The sequence below is a fragment of the Sorex araneus genome, chromosome X (assembly GCF_027595985.1).
Source record: "Sorex araneus isolate mSorAra2 chromosome X, mSorAra2.pri, whole genome shotgun sequence".
In the NCBI taxonomy this organism is placed as follows: Eukaryota; Metazoa; Chordata; class Mammalia; order Eulipotyphla; family Soricidae; genus Sorex; species Sorex araneus.
The window spans coordinates 92,716,749-92,732,318 of record NC_073313.1 but is presented as its reverse complement, the minus strand read 5'-3'; the positions used below and the strand labels follow the sequence as shown (position 1 = coordinate 92,732,318).

The 15,570-nt window shown below is 34.8% G+C and overlaps 1 protein-coding gene across 1 annotated transcript in view; it reads right to left on the bottom strand.

Moving 5' to 3' along the window:
- The window catches only part of TENM1 (teneurin transmembrane protein 1), a 1,051,200-nt gene that overhangs the window by 645,418 nt on the left and 390,212 nt on the right, over positions 1-15,570 (bottom strand). The gene's annotated exons all lie outside the window — the stretch shown is intronic.

Genomic DNA, 15,570 nt, shown 5'->3' with positions numbered 1-15,570 from the left:
TGCAAAAATGTAATGAAAAACAGTGAATATAGAGGAGTATAAAGTGTAGAGAGCTGTCCTTTCAAACACATTTCCCTTCTCAGAAGAATATAATCTTTAGAATATACATACACTTAAAATATTAAAATTATTGACTTATATAAGAATTTTCATACACATTAAATATAATAATAATAATAATCCAGGGACTGGAGAGATAGTACAGTGGGTAGGACATTTGTCTTGTGCACCGTCAACCTTTGTTCGATCCCCAGCATCCTATACGGTCCTCTGAGCACCACTAGAAATAATTCCTGAGGGTAGAGCCAGGAATAACCCCTCGCAGAGTCAGGAGTAACTTCTGAGTATTGCAAAGTATGGTCCAAAAACCAAAGTAATAATTATATTGCTAGTAATAGCTAATAATAGTGATAATAGTTTACTATAAAAAATCTGAGGGAGAAGCTTTGTTTAAGTACACTTTTCTGGAGTATGAGTACTTTAGTATCATTTCTTCCCAATTCCAAAGATGGTTGAGTCCTACTGAGACTAAGTAATGTTCATTAACACTTTCAAAAATACATTAAATCAATTATTTGCTGTATCTCAGCAGTCCACCAATGTTTCGAGCCCCTTACCTCAACCCTCACTGACCCTCAAGCTTTAGACACCAAAACTATTTACGATCTTAGAGATAATATAATGAATCCTCTCCACAGTTGAGGAATAAAAAATCTAGAAGGAAGATGTCATTTGACCATAGCTTACATAAGATAGCAACAGAATCCTTTTTCTTAAAACATCCATCTGGACAGGGTTTGTGCTAGATACTAATGAAGTCCATCAACTTACTGAATGAATATCAGGCATTAAGTCTTAAAGTCAATTTTGAATTCAATTATGGTAAGGTGTCAAAAAGGGGAAAGGATGCTTTAACAATCCCTAATAAGTTAATGAAAAATGACCACATGCCAACACATATCATCTGAAATGTCCATGTAATACTTAGATAAGGTAATCCGGGTATGTTGTACACCATAAAGGATTTTCTCAGACCGACATCAGAGACAGCACATGTCATTTGGCCAGGAAGGAGCTTCTTAAAACCATCTAATCCTGAGCACATATCAATAAAATGAAAACCCTAAAATAAATTTAATTAATTGAACACAAAACCTGTTATGATTTAGACCATTTACCAGAGAGAAGTGCAAAGTACAAATAAATATTTGAAACAGCTATTTTTGTGACATATACTTGCCAAATAAGAAGTTAGCAAATTAGAATTTCATCCCATTTAATAACTATTCAGTACCCAATACTGTGTTCGTGAAGTATATTATAGGCAAATAAAGCCATGATAATGTATTAGAAAAAGTCAATGATAAAATAATTATGTCACAGTTATTAGTCCATGTTGAGAATGCTACTTAGGATTTCTGTAAAGAAAGTCTTCAAATAAAATTTTGTTTTGCCACAAAAATAAGCTCAAATTCTAAAGAAGTGATATTTTAAAATTAGGAATGGTTTCTACTTGTCAAACATAAAACCTCATGAAACTGTGCTTCTCCTTTATATCAGGCTAAAAGTAAAAATTTATTTTTCCCTACATAAATCTTAGTGATCTACAATACTGTTATCAGTTAATATTCATGCCTCTTAATTTCATAATGTTTCATTATCCAATCCTACTGTGCAGTTGTTGCTACAGCAACCCAATAATGAACCTGTCGGCCTAAAGCTATAGAAAAAAAATTTTATGTAGGCATTTATTTCAAATTTTCTTCACTGCCCAAGACCAGTGGTTCTCAAACTTTTCTGTGCTTCAGTGTCTCCTAGAGGGCTTATTAAAATACAGATTGCTGCACTGGTACTGCAGTTTTAATTTCTGACTTAGTAGCTAATGGTTTAGTTTCTGATTTAGTAGGCAAGGACTAGAGAAACAGCATTTCAAAAAAGTTTCCATCTAAAGCCTATGATACTATTGCAGAGAACACATTATTGAAAGCTTCTTCTCCCAAAATTTCTTGGAAGTCAGAGGGACTGAGGAAACAAGAGGAAGTGAGAGAACAACCTCATGGTAGCTCCCAACATCTTTGTAACAACTAGCTCTAAATATATTTGAAGAAAACAGAATAAAGACATTTGAACCTAATTGCAGTGACATGCCCTATTTTTTTTTTCAATGAATTCAGGGTACTAATTGGGATATTTACTTTCAAAATCACAGACTTGCATTTATTTTTACTCATAAAACATCATACAAGATGTGACCTCCCAAAGATTTTTAAAATGATATCTGAGTCATAATAAAGACTCATCCATTGTAAAAGGATGAGTGAATAAAAAGAAACACCTAGCCATTTTGTCATTCCAGATTATTAAATATTATAAAATTCTAAAAAAGTCCTGACAGATGTGAGAAGAATCTTTCTTGACAAAAAATTGTTTTCCCATTCAGAAAGAAATTGGAACACTATTTTGTTTCACTTTAAGCTTCCATGCAATAAAAAATTTTCATAAGATTTATGTTGGAACTAAATTCTGATATGAATACAAAGTCTAAGTCACAAATTTCCTAATTAAAACAGTCATATAAAAGTGCAGCTCCTTATCAATCTATAATTAGAAATATTATTGACCCAAGTAAATTACCTTAGTTCTTTTTTTAATGGTAAAACACAGAAAATAAAGAAAAAGTTTCACTTAGATACAGTAATTGTCATTTAACTAACTCCTTTTTCTTTCTTGAAATCTATATTTCCATTGTAAATTATTGCCTTAAATACTCAAAATTCTTCATAATATTCAAAATTACCATGGTATTTCTTTCCTTATAAAGCACTTACAATGGACCTAGAGTGGTTCCGTTTAGCCTTGCACATATAACATTGTTTCATAAAATACTGAATATTGCTAGGGAAGAAGAAGCTCATCTGACTTTATTATAGATGTATTTTTTTTTTTGCTTTTTGGGTCACACTCAGCAATGCACAGGGGTTACTCCTGGCTTATGCACTCAGGAATTACTCCTGGCAGTGCTCGGGGGACCATATGGGATGCTGGGAATCGAACCTGGGTCAGCCGCGTGCAAGGCAAATGCCCTACCTGCTGTGCTATTGCTCCAGCCCCAATTATAGATGTATTAGTACCAATAATTCCACATGAGCAATCTAAGTACAATCTCAGAAGAACAAATATGTAAATAAATAGTGGCACAAAGAAAAACTGTTTCAGAAGGAAGTAGATATAAATTCTTCCACTTGAGATGCATGATACATTTTAAGAAACGTTTCTTTAAATGTTCTGTAACCAAAATATCAACACATTGACAAATGATTAAAGTATAATTTTATAATGGGAAAATCTTAGAAAACATATGGTATTTACCAACAAAAAGTAAAATATACTCATTACTATTATCAGGAAAATTAAAAGAAAACCATAATTATAGCACCACAGACTGACTTAAATAGCTGAAAAAATGTCTGACCAAAAACTGTGTTGATAAGTATGTGAAACAGTTATATCTTCTGCTGATGAGATAGGAAAACAATACAAGAACTTTCAAAGCAATTTGACAATGTCTCAAAAGGTAAAGTAATTCCTAACAGAAGAAAAATGTACTCTTGGACATTTATCCCAAAGAAATGAAAACTTCTGTCTACATTTCATCTTACAAAAGATTTTTCATAAGCTTTATCCTTAATAGCTAAAGAGTAGAAACAATTCAATATATGTGAGTAGTTTAAAGGAAAAACTACTTGTATATCATCAAGAGTAAATACTCCTCAGTTCTAAAATAGAGTAAAGTCATGATATTAAACAACATAGACCTCACAATGATTAGGCTGAGTGAAAAGGGACCAACAAATATCTACATACTGTATGCTCACATTTAAACAAGACTCTAGAAAATACAAACCAATCTACAGTGACAGATTGTAAATCAGTGGTTGCCAGGAGAGAAGTGAGAAATGGAAAACAAATTTATAAACATGACTGCAAGGAAACACTTGGAATGGCATAAATAAATGCTGTCCTTTTTTTTTTCTTTTTTTTTTGAATGGTGAATTTTGGGGTCATATTCAGAAGTGCTCAGAGGCTATTTCTGGCTCTGCGCTCAAAGTAACCCCTGCTGGTGTTCAGGGGGCCATACGTAGTGCTGGGAATTTGAACCCAGTGTCAGCGGTATCAAGGTCAACAGTATATCCTTACCCCCTGTACTATCTTTCTAGCCAAACTAAGTGCTATTTTAATTATGGCAGTACTTTCACAACTGTATACATGTCAAAAGCTATCATATTATGGGTCTGATATGTATGTACAGTTAATTTTAATTCAGTTACAACTATTTATTTATCTATTTATTAGTGTCTGGTATACCATTCTATATTAAGGCAACAAAGAGAGTAGGGATTAAGTCAATTTTCATCAATGGAGTTGAGGGTCTTCAAGGTATAGATGGGACTAATCTTTTCTGATTAGGGAAAGAAAGTGCAGGTCTTTTAAATGAGAATGTAGTCAAAATTCTAACTTCCAAGAATAATGAGGACTGACTGGTATATGATTATCCAGTGATCTTCCAGAGAGTATTTGTGTCCTAGGAATACAGTTGTTGAATGCCAGTTTTAGGGGAGGAATTAAAGATAAAATTGACCACTAGTGGGCTTGTAGCAGCTGAAGGAAACATTTTGTAGTTGACGATCATGAAACTAAGTTGACTGGATACGGCACAAGGGATCACTTTAGGCTTCTTTAATGTCAATAAATTAATTAACTTTAAATACCTTGACGTACTGAAAAATATGAACTAGTATATTTTCTCTCTGAATATAAGAACTGAAATTCATGGTCTTCAGTCTGAACAAGTCATTTATCAAAACTTGAGAAAGCGATAGTTATATCAGCATTTTTCTAGAAGTTCCATTTTTGAGTTATAGATAAAATCGAAACTTTATTTTTCTTAAATTTTACCCATATATATTTCTTCCTAAAAAACAACTTTAAGACATCATGCTCCAAATAATTCAATGTTAAAAAGCAAGATTTTTCTCAAACACAATCTGAATTATTTGGGATATATTGCATAATGTGTATAATTAATTTTAAAAATAAGGAAGAATATGGTGGGTACTAGGTATTGGCTTTTATTATCATGAATCATAATAATAAGTAAGGTAAGGTATCATTATTTATTTTGTTATAGATAAGTCACTTAATATTGGGCAGTTTCACATCAACAAAATAAGCAAATCAATCTCAAAGAACGTCTGTGTACTATGCACTTGTTATAATATTCTGTAATTATAATTCAAGACTGTTATTGTAAATTGTTGAAGTCCAATATTATAAATGATACAATATTAGCTATTTTATAAATGCTCTATTCACATGTATGTTTGTAACAACATGCTCAACAAATAAGATCTTTTGTCATGATGATATTTATTGCTATATTAAAATATTGACAGAAACTAGGCATCTGATTTGAATGGCAAGTTTACCAATACAGTATGTTATATATTTAAAAAACAGAGTGTCTATTCATCAAACATAACATTATAAGTTTATAAAACCAGCTCTTGCAAACGGTAAGTGCTCTATTAGATAACAAAAATTTAACGACTGAAAATATTACTAACTATTCATTACTAGTTTCAAAAATAATAAACTTGTATGCATGGTCTTAAGTAAGAAGTCTACATAGAGAAGAAAGAGAAGGAAGAAGGAAGGAAGAGGGAATAGAAGGAAAAACAAGAAAGGAATGGAGAGGGAAAAGGGGGGAAAGAAGAAAAAGAGAATGAAAGAATGAAAAGAGAATAAAAAGCGAGAAAAGAAAAATGTAAGAAAAGAGAAGGAAGGAGGGAGGACAGAAAAGAAGGAAAAGGGCAGGGAAGGAACGAAGAAAAAGAACAGGAAAGGAACGAGGGCTTGTGGGAGGGAAGGAAGGAAGACTGAGAGTATCTGATAAGAAATAATTTTCACCGATGGGTACCATTTTGCATTTCTCAGTTTCAGGCTTTATAAACAAAATGATATCAAATTGTCAAATGAATCAGTTCATGTAAGTTTACATAAACAGCTTCCTAAACGCCCACTCAGTTTAAAGTCAAGAAAACAAAATATGATGATCTGATTTTTCTTAGTGTAGAAAATTAACCCAATATAATTTCAACTCCAATTGTTTCATGAAAAATCTTTATCAAATGCACAGCACTATCCTAGGCACTGAGCAGAGCAAGTTGAGAGAGCCTTCTGGCAAGTTCCACAGAGAGCCTTTTTTTTAAAGGCCTAAATGACAACAATGTAATAAAGGCACATCACCCAGACTTGACCTTTATTTTTCTTCTGAGGGCTCAGCAGGCTTTCCCGAGGCAGACTGAGAGATGGAGTGCTTGCACCTCCAAAACTGGAGCCTGAGGGTATCAGACGATTGAATGAAACTAAGCTTCCTGACACCTAATTGCACCTCACCTCTCATAATTGCAAATGTACCCATTATCTCAGTACTCAGGACCTACCAATTATACCTTATTTAATTTTTATCTCTAACTATCAGTGTATTAAAAAGCTTGGCAACTATTTCTGGGTCCTTGAGAGTCTGAAGTATGGACATATCCGCTTTTTGACGAATATTAGGCTAAGTAGAGCCACACAAGGACAAAATCTAAAGGTCATGTTCATTTCAAAACATATCCTCCAAGTACAGGGTATTACAAATTTTTTAAAAGTGGCTCAAACCAGAGGAAGGCACAGAATTGTGAAGTCAGAAGGAAGGGAGATGATGTAAGAATCCGAGAGAAATAAAAATGAGCTCCAATAAAGTTTAGAAAGAGACGAACACACCCTGAAACAATAAGAAAGGGCTAAAATTTCACATGGAATAGGTAAATGCTTTCTGTTTCCTCAATCATCCTCCTTAGCTTGGGGATACAGTTAAACTAATCACAGAACAGTTGTCTTTAAAGCTAACTTCCATAGCAGTGACTCTTACTATGAAAAGATGGTGTCCACACTACAACCTTCATAACAAAAGTCTGGATAAAGAAACATGGACTAGAGGAGATAGTGGGAAGACCTGGACTCTCCAAGGGTCCAGAACAAGCCTCTGCCCAAATGTTACGTATTGATTACTTTCAAGATAAAACATTCAATGTGAAAATGACATTTAGACTTTTCTTATCTCTACCTAAAGAATTTAGATGGCGGGGGCTATTCCTGGAAGGAGGTCACCATCAGAATTATCTATAAAGAATATATGCTATGTGTGTTAAACCTGTGTGGGGGGTTAATAAGGTCTGTTACTGTCACTTTCATCCCATTGCTCATTGATTTGCTCGAGTGGGCACCAGTAACGTCTCCATTGTGAAACTTGCTGTTACTGTTTTTGGCATATCAAATATGCCAAGGGTAGCTTGCAAGGATCTGCCATGAGGGAGGGATACTCTCAATAGCTTGTGGGGCTCTCCAAGAGGGGCGGCAGAATCGAACCCAGGTCAGCTGCTTTCAAGGCAAACACCCTACCAGCTGTGCTATTGCTCCAGCCCTAATAAGGTCTACATGTTAAAAATCTGCTTTGTGCTTCTTTTTGTCTCTTCAGATCATGTCAAATATTTCTTTAACCAAACATTTGTTCTTCCTGCAAATTGTCTTCCTCTCTTTTGTGGTTCCTATCAAATACCCTTCTCCCTAAACTCAGAATAACATTTACTTCTAATTTACTGACTAGAAAACTTTGTGTTTGTGGGATTCCCATTCCCATACATATACAAATAAGTTTTTCTCCTTTTAACCTGTGGAATGTCAATTCAATAATTAGCAAAACAATAGCCAGAAAGAGAAGGAAAACATTTTCCTTCCCAATAACTTTAACTGAAATGTAAATCAATGAGAACTTGCATGGGCTCCCTTTATTTCAACATTTCAAATGAGACAGAGACTTCCTGGCCTAAATGAGAAATTTTCAGGGCTACTGAACACCGCAAATGCATGGTGTTCAATGGCCCTAAAAATTTCTCATTTCTTACCTGTGTTGGTTCAATTTTCAGGCTCTTCATAGCACTTTGGAAACTGAATCCTTATTGACCACTGTGGTGTTCCAGGTATACTTGTATATTTTCATTCTGTTCGCTATGATATGAAACTGTTTAAAGTGCATTTGCATTTGTATATGTATGAATTTACTGGAATAATGGACTAATCTGTGATGCAATTCAATCTGTAACAGTGAAACTAGGGAGCTAAGGAGTTAAATGATCACTAGCAATACTAGCAAGTGCTTCACACACATGCTCATAAACGCAAACAATATGACTACTTTAACATTCCAATCTAACCTTTAAGGATTTATTTTGTGATGAAAAAGGATGAAAAAGTAAAGATGCTGAGATAGAGCTTTGCACCAGAGGCAGTGCCCACAAAAAGTCCAGAATAAATTACCTTTCACTTCATAAAGGGAGAATTCTTACCATCTTTCAAACATGGTGCATTTATTTTGGCCTCTGTATCTTTGGACATACTGTGCCAACCATCTGGAATACAGCACTCTTATTTTTTTACTAGCATCATTCCAAATATATAGTCTGTATCAACATCTTCACAAGGTATTTCCAACTTACTTCTCCCCCTTCTTATATTTCTCTATTGCATTAGTAATCTCTACTACATAATTTTCACTTGAGTGTACATTTCACTTTCTATATACACACTACCTCCTTCAGATCTTACAATGTTTTCTAAACTCTTCATAACTCTAGAGATAAAATAAAAAAATTCTTCAAAGTCTTATCTAATCTATGAAGAATTATATAAGATATTATATTCATTCCTCGTGCTGTGGAATTATTCTGGGAACATGTGAGTATTAAAGAAAAATTTTTTAAGTCAGAATTTAACATTAAACCAGTCATAAATGGGTGAGATTCTTGAATATAATTCTGATATATATATAATATAGCTTTGCTTAGCATAAACATGTTTACAAGTATAATTTTTTAAATATAGCTTTTGCTAACTTAAATATGCATTTCAAATAGTAGCCCAAATGTATGAACACTTGGAAAGTAGAGAAAGACAAAAGCCCAATGGTTGTGGAGACAAAAAACAAAAACAATTTATAGCAATATTAGACTAATGGAGAACAAGTTTTCATTATCACCTTCTAACTGAAATAGCTTCACAAGGGAGGCTTCCCTCAGTATACTGGTTAATTTTATAACTCTATTAAACTTCTTCAAAATATATCCTATGATATAGAACTGGAGGATTTTTACTGAAACCAACCACAAATAATTAGCATAAGACAGCTTCCATGGGCTTGAGAGAGACAGTAGCATACTTGTCTTGCATGCAGCTGACTTGGGTTTGATCCCAACATCCTATATTGTCCTGTGAGCACTGCCAGGAATAATTCCTGAGCACCAAGCCAGGGGTAACTCTTGAGCACTGCCGGTTGTGCCCCTCAAACAAAACAAGAACAAAAAAAGACAATCTTCCCACTGGATTGAATCATATATTATTAGACTTTATCCTTGATCATTTACAGATAGAAGTTATCATCTTGGAAAATTTGTCGAATATCAAAGACTGAGATGACTGCTTTGAAAGACACTCCTTTCTTAAACACAGACTTTTTTTTCAGAGACAGAAAGAATAAACTCTCCATGTAGACAAAAGCAGAGGGAACTCTTATAGCAATCAACAGGAAAATTATGAGTTTCAACTTTATTTTCAGGAAAACATTAAATTTGGAGACATTATTCAAATGAAAATGAGATCAAACAAAGACCAAATTTACTCTCCTGACTAAAAAGCACAACAAACAAAACACAACATTCAAAACAATATTTTGTATCTACTGAGTAATGAAAGACAGTAAACTGTGAGATATGGGAAACAAATGAAATATTTCCTATGATAGGCACAGCGTATTGACTGTAAAGAATTTCCCAGCCTTAGAACTGGGAGAGAGAATAAAGGTATCTATGGATTTCTATCTATATTAAGGTATAGACCAGGTAGCCTGGGAACGTAATGAAAGCTTGAGTCTGCTGTACAGAGTACCAAAGAGAAAGAAAGCTGCACAGAAAGAACTACCTACCTGCAGGAAGTCCTCCTGTATATTCACTGGAGTTCTGTCAGGACCTTTATTCAAAAAATCAGCCAAATACAGAAAAATAGCCACGTGAAGGTATTAAAGAACTTTAAATCTGAACTAGGGCTGGAAATAGTCTCTGTTCTTACAATCCTATTGCAAAATTTCATAATTTGTGACCGGTGAGCAAAATATACAAACATGATCTTGTATTCAAATATATGTATTCATTCATGTACACACATATATAGCTGATATATATGAGCATACATGTACATACATATATGTAGTTGACTTTTGCCATGGTATATGAAATATTTGTAAATAGTTTTATTATTTTTGTTCATTTTATAAAGGCTACTATTTATTACATTGGTAGACAGCAACATTTGCTTTAGGCTAACTAGTTTGATATCTTATAAAGTTAAATAAAGTATCTGACTATTAAATATATGATCTATTAAGCTTCTCACTTATTTACCCCAGAAAAAATAAACTCATTTGTTAATATAAAGACTTGTGCACAAATGTTCATAGGTTTGGAAATCACTTGTAGAGCCAAACATAACAACAGGCAAATGAATGCAAACACTGGCATATTTATAAAATGGGTAATATTGAATAATAAAAATGAATAGTTTATAATATGCATATTGACATGAATAAACACCAAACGTTGCCGAGTTTTTTTAAACAGCCAATCAAAAGTTTATACACCATATCCTTCCATTTGTATAAAACTCCAGAAAATGCACTATTCTAAAACTGAAAAATAGATCAGTGGTTGCCTAGGAGGGGGGTCTGTGAAGAGTTGCAGAGAGCCGTTACTAAAAAGAGGCAAGAGGGCCAGAGTGATAGTAGAGCAGATAGTGTGTGTGCCTTGCTCCCGGCTGACCTAGGTTCCATCTCTAGCATCCCACATGGGCCCCTGAACACCGCCAGGAGTAATTCCTGAGTGTAGAGCCAGGACTATCCCCTGAGCATAAACAGGTGTGATCCAAAAAAACATAACTAACTAAATTGATAAATAAAATAAAAAGATGCAAGAGGAAACATATGTAGTGATATATGTGTTCATGATGTTGATAGGGGTGATATTCTCATAGGTAATATACATTTGTCAAATGTAATCAGATTACATGCTAGAAATGTGTAGGGATTTGTGCAACATTTATGCACTCATAAATAAGTTTTTAGGTAGTACAGTGAAAATTATGCTTTTTGCTTGCCTAATTTAAATGTGCCAGCTGAATAAGGGAAGAAGAAAACAAAGAAACCAATCTGTGTCCCAAAACATCTTGGAATGAGGGAAATGATAAATAATTTTTCTCTAACTTGTCTGCAATTTTTCATAAACTCCAGTAGAATCAGAAGGGTCTCTATTTTGTGGCTGAAGCAAAATTTGTTATCTTTTAGATCCTTATAGACGGATGCTAACATAATCAACAAATTTGGTTTGCTCTTAATGTGGCAGGAAGTATTTATGGGACAATCTGGTAGCAACAATATAGCACCATACTATATCAGTGACATACATTTATCATTCCCACCTAAACAAGCTTGTTGCCCTTCTTTTATTAGATAGTTATATTTATATTGTGATACCATCTAATCACTGTGGCAAATGCATATTTGTTTCAAGAAAGACTATAAGAGAGGATATGGTTAACTCACTGCAAATGTAACCCTCTCTTTTAAACAACCCTCAAAAGCCACCTCTCAATTATGGGATGTTAGTAATGTTAGTGTTGCCCCTTTTGTTTATCAATAACTTTTATAAGAGCTCTTTATATACACGTGCATATACAGTCGGTCACAGGACAGATTATTAAAAACACACCATAGCATAGTAGTCAAACACTCCAGTAATTAGGGCCAGTCTTGACCTCATTCTGAAGTATAGTAAATCTAAACTAATAGAACTATCTCTGAGAGGAGTGCTTACATTATAGCCCTACAAGTAGAAATCTATATTAGAAAACAAGGCATTCTTTATAAGCTGTGAAAAAATGAAACCTAATCTACGTACATCAGTAGCAGAAATTCATTTATAACTGATGAGTTAAAAGATTTTAGACTTAACCACTTGTACTATTAGTTTTGATTTCAAAGGACATGTTCTACTGTCTTGGAGAACAAGTGGACAGAGGTCAGGCTATAAAGGAACATGAGGCTTACTGTAATAAAAAAATAAGTACATGCAAATATGAATTTAGCACCTTGTATATACCAGACCCTAAAGTATACATAGTTTTATCCAATCCTCACTATACGAATTGTGAGAAAGTATATTATTTTCCATATCTTTAAAAATAAAGCAATTGAGACTCAAAGAGGCTCAATGTGAAATTAAATTGGTCACATAGATATGAAGTGGCAAAGTTGAACAATATTAACATTGACTACTAATTACCTTATACACCCTAAGAAATTATAGGTAGTGCACTCATATTCACAACCTAGTTCTGCTTATTTGTGCAATGTGCATATGGCTGATGCTTCTTGTCTCCCAGGTTTCCTTCAGCTCACTGCTGCTTCCATCTGGATTTTTCACAGTCAGTCACCAAAATACTCTGAGAGATATGGCAGCTGGGAGACAATAGGCATTTCCTTTATCATTGCCAATATAAAAAAGAATACCCTTGAACTATTCATATATTAGCTCATTGTTCTTATAAGAGTTTAGTGTCTTTTATAATTCATTTTAAGGAATAATTCTACTTTGTACTAAATATTATGGATTTTGCTTCCCCAGCATCATGTCACTTTGACTCACTGAAAATAACAGTGATATTTTAGAGCATATTCTATGTTTTCAGATAACACAAACAACATCTGTGTCTACAGGCAGACAAATGAAAGAAAACATTGGTCTCTCCTGTGTTTTAGCTCCCTAGTTCACAGCAGCTGCCTGGAAGAGTATTTCAAAAGTATTTAACAACATTAACAAAGACAAGAGGGATATTATTCATTGAGAAATGTGTGTTGGAGTATTACTTTAGCACATTATCACCCAGCCTGAAAAGACAATCAGATCAAAATTGGGGGCATACTCTGTTTACAAGGTAGCATTTGCATTGCAGAATGAATAGATTGTGCCAAATCTTTGATGTAGAGTTTACATGTACCACTGTATTTAGAGAAAGAGTTTGATTTGAAAATATTTTACAGTTTGGAATTAAGGTTGAGAAATGGTTTTCTTTATTATTAATTTTTATCAGAAAGTATAAAATTAGATGAAAATAGTTATGCTTAACTGTCATTCAGTGCTAATACCGCACAGTTTCTACAAAATGTGTATTCCCAAACCTCTTTTAGTTTTCAATTTTATTGAATCACTGTGAGATAGTTACAAGCTTTCATGTTTGGGTTACAATCACACAATGATCAAACACCCATCCCTCCACCGGTACACATTCCCCACCACCAATATCCCTGGTATTCACCCCCTTTCCCACCCTCCTCTGCCTCCATGGCAGACGATATTCCCCATATGCAATCTCTCTCCTTTTGGGCACTATGGCTTGCAACACAGACACTGAGAGGTCATCCTGTTTGGTTCATTATCTGCTTTCAGCACACATTTCCCATCCCAACTGATTCCTCCAGCCATCACTTTCTTAATGATCCCTTCTCTATTCCAGCTGCCTTCTCCCCTCCGCTCATGAAGCAGGCTTCCAGCTATCAGGCAACCCTCCTGGTCCTTGTATCTACTTGTCCTTGGGTGTCAGCCTCATGTGAAGTCATTCTATACTCCACAAATGAGTGCACTCCTTCTCTGTCTGTCCCTCTCTTTCTGACTCATTTCACTAAGTGTGATACTCTCTATGTCTATCAATTTATAAGCAAATTTATGACTTCATCTCTCCTAACAGCTGCATAGTATTCCATTGTGTAGATATACCAAGTTTCATTAACCAGTCATCTGTTCTAGGGCACTTGAGTTCTTGCCAGATTTGGGCTATTGTGAACAGTGCTGCAATGAACATAAAGGTACAGATGTCATTTCTACTGTGCTTTTTTTGCACCCTTGGGATATATTCCCAGAAGTGGTTTTGCGGGGTCATATGGAAACTCAATTTCTAGTTTTTGAAGGACTGTCCATATTGTTTTCCAGAGAAGCTGGACCAGTCGGCATTCCCACCAACAGCGAGTGTCCCTTTTTCCCCACATCCATGCCAGCACTGGTTGCTTTTGTTCTTTTGAATGTGTACCAGTCTCTGTTGTATGAGATGATATCTCATTGTTGTTTTGATTTGCATCTCCCTGATGACTAGTGATCACTGTCACTGTATCACTGTCATCCCTTTGCTCATCGATTTGTTTGAGTGGGCACCAGTAACGTCTTTCATTGAGAGACTTATTGTTACTGTTTTGGGTGTATCCAATACACATGGGTAGCTTGCCTGGCTCTGCCGCGCGGGCTCAATACTCTCGGTAGCTTGCCGGACTCTCCGAGAGGGGTGGAGGAATTGAACTCGGGTCAGCTGCATGAAAGGAGAATGCCCAACTCCTGTGCTATCGCTCCAGCACTGATGACTAGTGATGTGGAGCATTTTTTCATGTGCCTTTGGCCATTTATATTTCTTTTTTGAGGAAACTTCTGTTCATTTCTTCTCCCAATTTTTTGATAGGGTTGGAGGTTTTCTCTTGTACAATTAAACTAGTCTCTTGTATATCCTTGATATGAATCCCTTATCAGATGGGTATTGAGTGAATATTCTTTCCCATTTTGTGGGCTCTTTCTGTATTTTGGTCACTATTTCTTTTGAAATGCAGAAGCTTTTTAGTTTGATGTAGTCTCATTTGTTTATGTTTGCTTTCACTTTCATGGTCAGTGCTTTTTTGTCCTTAAAGATGCTTTTAGCTTCAATGTCATCGAGAATTTTGCATACATTTCCCTCTATGTACCTTATAGATTCATGTCTGATATTGAGGTCTTTAATCCACTTTGATTTGAATTTTGTGCCTGGCATTAGACAGAGGCCAGAGTTCATTATTTTGCAGGTAGCTATCTAGTTTCCCGGCACCACTTGTTGAAGAGGCTTTCCTTGTTCTACTTCACATTTCTTCCTCCTATGTCAAAGATTAAGTGGCCATATGTTTGGGAGTCTGTGACAGGATATTAAACTCTATTCTATTGGTCAGCAGGTCTGTTTTTAACCCAATACCATGCTGTTTTAATTACTACTGCTTTGTAGTAGACTTTGAAGTTGGGAAAGTGATGCCACCCATCTTCTTTATACCAAAGATTGCTTTAGCTATCTATGGGGGTTTATTGTTCCATATTAATTTCAGGATTGTTTTGTCTATTTCTTTGAAAAATGTCATGGGTATCCTGATAGGGACTGCATTAAATTTGTATAGTGCTTTGGACAGTATTTCCATTTTGATAATGTTAATTCTACCTATCCATGAGCAGGGGATGTGTCTCCATTTCCTAGTGTCTTATTTCTTGAAGTAATGTTTTGTAATTTTCCTTGTATAGGTCCTTT